This window comes from Herpailurus yagouaroundi, unplaced genomic scaffold (assembly GCF_014898765.1).
Source record: "Herpailurus yagouaroundi ecotype Mexico unplaced genomic scaffold, PumYag 141, whole genome shotgun sequence".
Taxonomy (NCBI): Eukaryota; Metazoa; Chordata; class Mammalia; order Carnivora; family Felidae; genus Herpailurus; species Herpailurus yagouaroundi.
Window position 1 is genome coordinate 719,058 of NW_024412396.1, and position 6,836 is coordinate 725,893.

At 41.7% G+C, this 6,836-nt stretch overlaps 1 protein-coding gene across 4 annotated transcripts in view; it reads right to left on the reverse strand.

Moving 5' to 3' along the window:
* The window catches only part of RNASE9 (ribonuclease A family member 9 (inactive)), a 67,548-nt gene extending 60,771 nt beyond the window's left edge, over positions 1-6,777 (reverse strand). For 2 of the 4 annotated variants that reach the window (XM_040476517.1, XM_040476515.1), the window contains exon 1: positions 6,622-6,766. The gene's annotated coding sequence lies outside the window, so the exon portion shown is untranslated. Of the gene's footprint in view, positions 1-6,621 lie in introns of all 4 variants that reach the window. The other 2 variants (XR_005790705.1, XM_040476519.1) reach the window with 2 other exon arrangements.
* Between the last annotated feature and the right edge of the window lie 59 nt (positions 6,778-6,836).

The window sequence follows — 6,836 nt, forward strand, 5'->3', positions numbered from 1 at the left end:
AGACCACCATCACCATGTGGTGGTTGTGAGGCACCATCCTTAAGGCCAGGGCAGGGAGGGCGGGTTGGGGGGGGGGGGGCGCCAAGAAAACTCCCAGGGGAGAGGGAATTAAGAAGGGGGCTTATGTGTCTAAAAGATGGCGCTCTGCAGAATGAAGGGGAGTCTTTGAGCTCCAAAGGGCAGCAGCAGCTTGTGCGTTGTTGTTGTTGTTGTTGCTGCTGTTGTTTTATAGCTAGAGGGCTTATTTTACCCTGTGGCTTGCAGATGTTGGGTGTAGTTTTATTGGTATGCAAAGCATACATGCTCTAAAAGGCAAAAAATATGCTTACCAAGGTGACATTTAAGACAACCAGATGGGTAAAAATTTGAATTTGACACTGGTGACCTTTTAAGCCTATGAATCCCACTTGCTATAAAGAAGTAAACATAGGGCCTATATACAGTGGCTATGTTTGGTTCATTTATATAATAAGAATCCTCCTGAGAGTGCACAAGAAAAAAAAAATCCACACGCCACCTCTGAACTTAGAATCCAGCCAACTCACATCTCCTCATATGGGGGCTGTATGAATACTGGGTCACTACTTTCTTCCAGTTGCAGGAAATACACCATCCCCAAAGATAATTCTCCTTTCTATCCACTTTCAAGGAAATGTACTCTCTTCTTTCACTCTTGGCCATACTTTCTTCAGGGGGCCTAACACTCAAATTAATCTCTGGGAGACTAGCACACTCTTCATTACTATTCACTGCTGTTACCTGGCCTGAAATACAAAAGATGTTAATAACCCACAAGGTTTATTTACAAAAACTTGCCTTTTTTGGTAATGGAAAAGAGAAAAGTGATTATATTGGTTTTGTCTCATAGAGAAGGACCAAAAAAAAAAAAAAAAGGTAAACAAATAAGTGTCTTAATAAATTATCCTGCCATGTCTGTAATATATAAAGAAAATTACTTCTTATTTGTTTAAAAGAAAAAAAGCAGCCACCCAACAGAAAATAAGTAGAGTGTTTGTAAATGGCCAGATGTCATCTGAAAAGAATCCCAACTTAAGTAGACATGAACAGATTTATATTTTTAGCAGAAAATTGTGTTTGCACACTAGAGAATGGCTAGGCAGGCACAAGGGTGTGCCAGAAGAAATCAGATAGGCAATTATTGGGAATATCTTAAACAAAAACTGGGCAGAACAGGGGCACCTGTGTGGCTCAGTCGGTTAAGCACCCAACTCTCGATATTGGCTCAGGTCATGATCTCATAGTCGTGAGATCAAGCCCTGTTGTCAGCACAGAGCCTGCTTGGGATTCTCTCTCTCCCTCTCTCTCTATCCCTCCTCTGCATGCACACATGCTCTCTCTCTCAAAATAAGTAAAGAAAATCTAAAAAATATTGGGCAGAACAAAATGGAGGTAAATGATAGATTTAAGTTATTTAGGACATAAAAATCACAGGACTTGCTGTTAGGATGGATGAAGGAGATCAGGAAAATGTGTCAACAATAAATTCCTTGGGTTTTTCCTTAGCAGTTTTATTGAAGTATAGTTCACATAACATAAAAGTCACTCCTTTAAAATGCACGATTCTGTGATTTTTAGTAAACTTAGAGGTGTGCCATTGTCTCATAATCCACTCTCAGGACATTCCCATCACCCTCAAAGATCCCTCGTGTGCACCTCCATCACTCCCCATTCTCCCGCCAGTCCTAGACAACTATTCATCTATTTTGTGTCTTTACTTGTGATGGTTTGGCTTCATGATTTTTTTGACTTTGTGATGATGTGAAAGCAATACATATTCAGTAGAAACTACTTTGAATTTTGAATTTGGACCTTTTCCTGGGCTGCCTAGCGATATGCCATATACTCTCGTGATGCTGGGCATTCTGTACCCATCCAAGCATTCTGTTTTCACTTTCAGTACAGTATTCAATAAATTTCATGAGATATTCAACATTTTCTTATAAAATAGGCTTTGTGTTAGATGACTTTCCCAACTGGAAGCTCATGTAAGTGCTCTGCAATTGTCCTGCTTCAGTCAAATTGCCTTCATCTGATGTAGTCAAATCTCCGCAGGCTCCTCTTACAGGGGCACTTACAACTGTACTCAGGAGCAACCCAGATAATCCACATCTCAAGATCCTTAACTTAATCACATCTGCAAAGTCTCTTTTGCTATATAAAGTAACACTCACCAGTTCTAGGGATTAGGACCTGGACATCTTTGGGAACCATTATTCAGCAACCACAATCTTATAGGTAAAAAACATACAAATTATTTATTCTAATACTCCTCTGTCTATAACAATCTTTCCACCTACTTGTACTTATGTGTTACTTCCCATTCCTAGTACTTTTTTTTTCTCCTATCCAAATCTTAGCTATTTGAATGGATCATCCATCAAGTTCAAAATTTTAGTTCTTTTACAGGTCCCTGCACTAATCACCCTAGACAAAAGAGATATGTCTCCCTCTTAAGATATTATTCTACTGTCCTGTATTCAATACCTTGTGCAGTAAGGGTACATTTATTTATGCTTTTTCCCCCACAACAGCTGGTATGGACAGCCTTACATATGGAAATTTCTCAATTGCTTGCCTATAAATATCTTCTGCTCATTAACTGCTCTAATTACTCTGCCCCCGTAATGGACCACGTCACTGTAATCTCACTACATTTCTCTCCCCAAGGTCCAAATGCCTATTCAACCAGTCTGGGCCTACATAGACATGCCTTTAAACTTTCATAGTTTATGGACAGGTGACTGCCTGACATGAGAAATAAAACTACAAAAAAAAAATTATGGACAGATTGTTGAAGTGTGATAAAAACAAATTTACATCAATATAATTTGCCACACACTGAGCGATGTTCACAACCATGACTGTATTGTCTGGCAGTTAGGCACAAAAATATGTAGTTTATTAAAATGATTACAATGAGTTTTATAAATATAGTTGAGAAATTCCAGTGTTTTCTAAAGGAAGACAAAGGGGAATTTAGTAGACTGGGAGGTTGCTAGAAGACTAGCTGAGGCACCCACTAAAAAGGCTCGATGTGTACCCAGGGTGAGTTCATCAATTCACGCGGTTCTTGTCCTTTTCCACCTGGGCAACTCAGAGCCACGTGCTCCATGAGCCCCAGATTCACAGGGGCTGGAACCATGACAGATTGAATAGTGGCCTAAGTCTTATGGGTGACTTGATTCCAGAACCCTTGTCACTCTACACCTGATGGGTGAGTATGAATGCAGGACACACGGAGAACACATAAAGTCAAGTGGGGCAAAGCCTAAAAGGAAACTAGAAAGCAAAAGGCCACGACAGGGTGCGAAAAGGAGATGTGTGTTGCAGGCACAGTCTGGGCAAGAGAAGAGAATACGGATGTAGGATGAGGAAGGGATGGCTGGGGGGGGGTGAGTGTCAGAAGGGGAAAAGTAAAGGTAGGTCACTCTTTGTGTGGGCATCTCCCAAGAGATCAGCCTCCCAACCTTGCTCTCATGCTCCTACCCCTGCTGATTCCTCCTCTGACAGGCCCTGCTTCCTGAGGCCGTGAGAGCTCTCAGAAGGCGTGTTTAATGGGATGGGTCTGAAAGCTCAGCCCATGTTCCTGGAAAGAACATGGAGCTCTCAGAACAGCCTGAGCTGGGGAGAGCAAGGAAAGTGAACCAAGCAGCATAGCCTGGAGCTTTCATGCCTGGGGTTCTGCCCTGTTCTTTGACCATCTGTAGGACAAGCCCCAGGGCCACTCAGGCGCCTGGGGAGATCCCCAACTCAAAGTCCTAAGGGCCAGAATTAACTGAGTTGAGTCTCTTACCTAAAGGATGTATAAGAGGAAGGAGGATTGTCATCAGTGAACTAAAGAAACCAAATGTGCAGAGAGTCTGAAAACTAGAATAGGGCTTAGTTCTATCTGTTCTCCAGAGGATGGCAAATGTACTAATTTGTTTTCCCAGGAGGAGTGCCCGAGAATTGTCCCTTTTCCTGTACCTATGCCACCACTATGTTATTATTTTAAGTTATTTCTGTTGATTGGGCAGGTAAACAATGATATCACACCGCTTTTTATCTATATTACCTTTAGAAGAAAGGGGAAAAAAGATCTCCAAATGTTTAATGACTATTTATTTCTTTTGTTAATTTTCTGTGTCCCTGGTTTATTTTTCTTCAGGTATGTTCATCTTTAACTTATTAAATAGACAGAACGCTTCACATATTGAAGACAGAAACCCTTTCTCAGCAATAGTAAATGCTTTTCTTCAGTTGTATAACACCGTGCCCTGATCTAATCATAATGAAAATAATAATGGCAGATACCATTTAATTATTGGAGCACCTGGGTGGCTCAGTCAGTTAAGCTTCCAACTTCAGCTCAGGTCATGATCTCTTGGTTCATGAGTTTGAGCCCCACGCCAGGCTCTGTGCTGACAGCTCAGATCCTGGAGCCAGCTTCCGATTCTGTGTCTCACTCTCTCTACCCCATCCCTGCTTGTGCTCTCTCTCTTTCTCAAAAATACATAAATAAACATTAAAAACCTGATTTATGATCAGGAGACTATAGATGCTGGACAGGATGTGGAGAAACGGGAACCCTCTTGCACTGTTGGTGGGAATGCAAATTGGTGCAGCCACTCTGGAAAGCAGTGTGGAGGTTCCTCAGAAAATTAAAAATAGACCTACCCTATGACCCAGCAATAGCACTGCTAGGAATTTACCCAAGGGATACAGGAGTACTGATGCATAGGGGCACTTGTACCCCAATGTTTATAGCAGCACTCTCAACAATAGCCAAATTATGGAAAGAGCCTAAATGTCCATCAACTGATGAATGGATAAAGAAATTTTGGTTTATATACACAATGGAGTACTACATGGCAATGAGAAAGAACGAAATATGGCCGTTTGTAGCAACGTGGATGGAACTGGAGAGTGTGATGCTAAGTGAAATAAGCCATACAGAGAAAGACAGATACCATATGTTTTCACTCTTATGTGGATCCTGAGAAACTTAACAGAAACCCATGGGGGAGGGGAAGAAAAAAAAAAAAAAGAGGTTAGAGTGGGAGAGAGCCAAAGCATAAGAGACTCTTAAAAACTGAGAACAAACTGAGGGTTGATAGGGGATGGGAGGGAGGAGAGGGTGGGTGATGGGTATAGAGGAGGGCACCTTTTGGGATGAGCACTGGGTGTTGTATGGAAACCAATTTGACAATAAATTTCATATATTGAAAAAAATAAATAAAAACTAAAAAAAAAAAACCTGATTTATGGAAGCAGACCATCCTTGTTTGTTCCTGGGGGACCACTTATTATGTGTGTGACTTTGTATATTTCCTGAAGTCTTTATGCTTCAGTTTCTTCATCATTGAAGCAGGGATAATAATAATCTACCTCATGGAGGTCGCTCTGAAAATAAAGAAACCATATGTACATTTTAGACAAGCACCTGGCACATTATAAGATCTCAGTTGGTAATTAAATATTGCTATTACCTATTAACCATCCCTGTGGTAATTATCATATGTGATCTTGAAAAAGTTTAACATATTAATAAACATGAAGGTCTGCCAGTTCTCTAGTTGCTGGAGTAAAAAGGATGCATTCCATGTGTGTGACGCCTCTTCTAACATCTCAGCCACTCTCGTGTTTTTGGAAACATGAGTCCCTCTTGCAGTGTGTTTACTTCCAGGGAGTTTGAAGACAACAATGCCGCCTTGCTAGTTTGGGACACTGCGAACGAAGTTCAGAGTCAGTCGGAGTTAAACTGACTTGTTTTGCCCCAGTGCTGTCTGCAAAAGCTCTGAACACATACGCAGCAACCTTTTTTCCCCTCACTGGGACTAGAATTAGAATGTTCTATAACTAGAAGGAAAGATTTTAGGCCATCTAATCTAGTGGTGTTCAAACTTCAAATCACATCAGCAAACCTAATGCTTGTAAAAGTCCTGTATGCTGTAGTCGTATCCCAGATCTATAGAACCCAAATCTCCTGGACCAGGGCCCAGGGATTCGTATTTGATAACAGCTCCTAGGGCTAGTAAATTTGTTAGGGTAAGGCTAGGCTAATGGAACAAAATATGGTGAATTTAAAAATATACATATTGGGGCACCTGGGTGGCTCAGTCAGTCAGTTAAGCATCTGACTCTTGATTTCAGCTCAGGTCATGATCTCACAGTTCGTGAGTTCGAGCCCTGCGTCAGGCTCTGCCCTGACAGTGGTGAGCCTGCTTGGGATTCTCTCTCTTTCCCTCTCTCTCTCTCCAAACTAAATAAATAAAAATGTAAAAAATGTATATACATATGTATTTCTCTCTCATATAATTAAGCAGTCCAGATTGGTGAGATATCTCTGCTTCACACAGTTATTCAGGTACATGCCTTCCTTCCCTTGTGGTGTTCAGCTCACTCCTAGAACATTCCTAGAACACTATTATCATCTAAGGGATGAAAGATGAGTCACACCCATGTCCATTTTGGGGATCTGGCAGTTGGGAAGAAAAAAAAAAAGCACAGAGGAGGCCAGTTCCACGTCACAAAACCTGGATGTAGAAGTGGCACACATCACTCCTGCTCAGAGATCCTGGGAAAAGAAGTCTGGCTGGGCAGCTCCGTGCCTCACTGTACCTCCTTGGCTTGAGGCCGAGCGGGTAGTTTGGGGCAGGCAACCAGAGAACACCACCACACTGATCCTGATGACTATCCAAGTCAGAGAGCCCCGAGATCTAATCCAGCCTCCTCATCATGTAGATAAGGACATTGATGTGAAGTGACTTGGGGGTGGGGGAGCATGATGAGGCAGTAAAACATATGAGGACTTATCTGTGATGTCACAAAGTCTC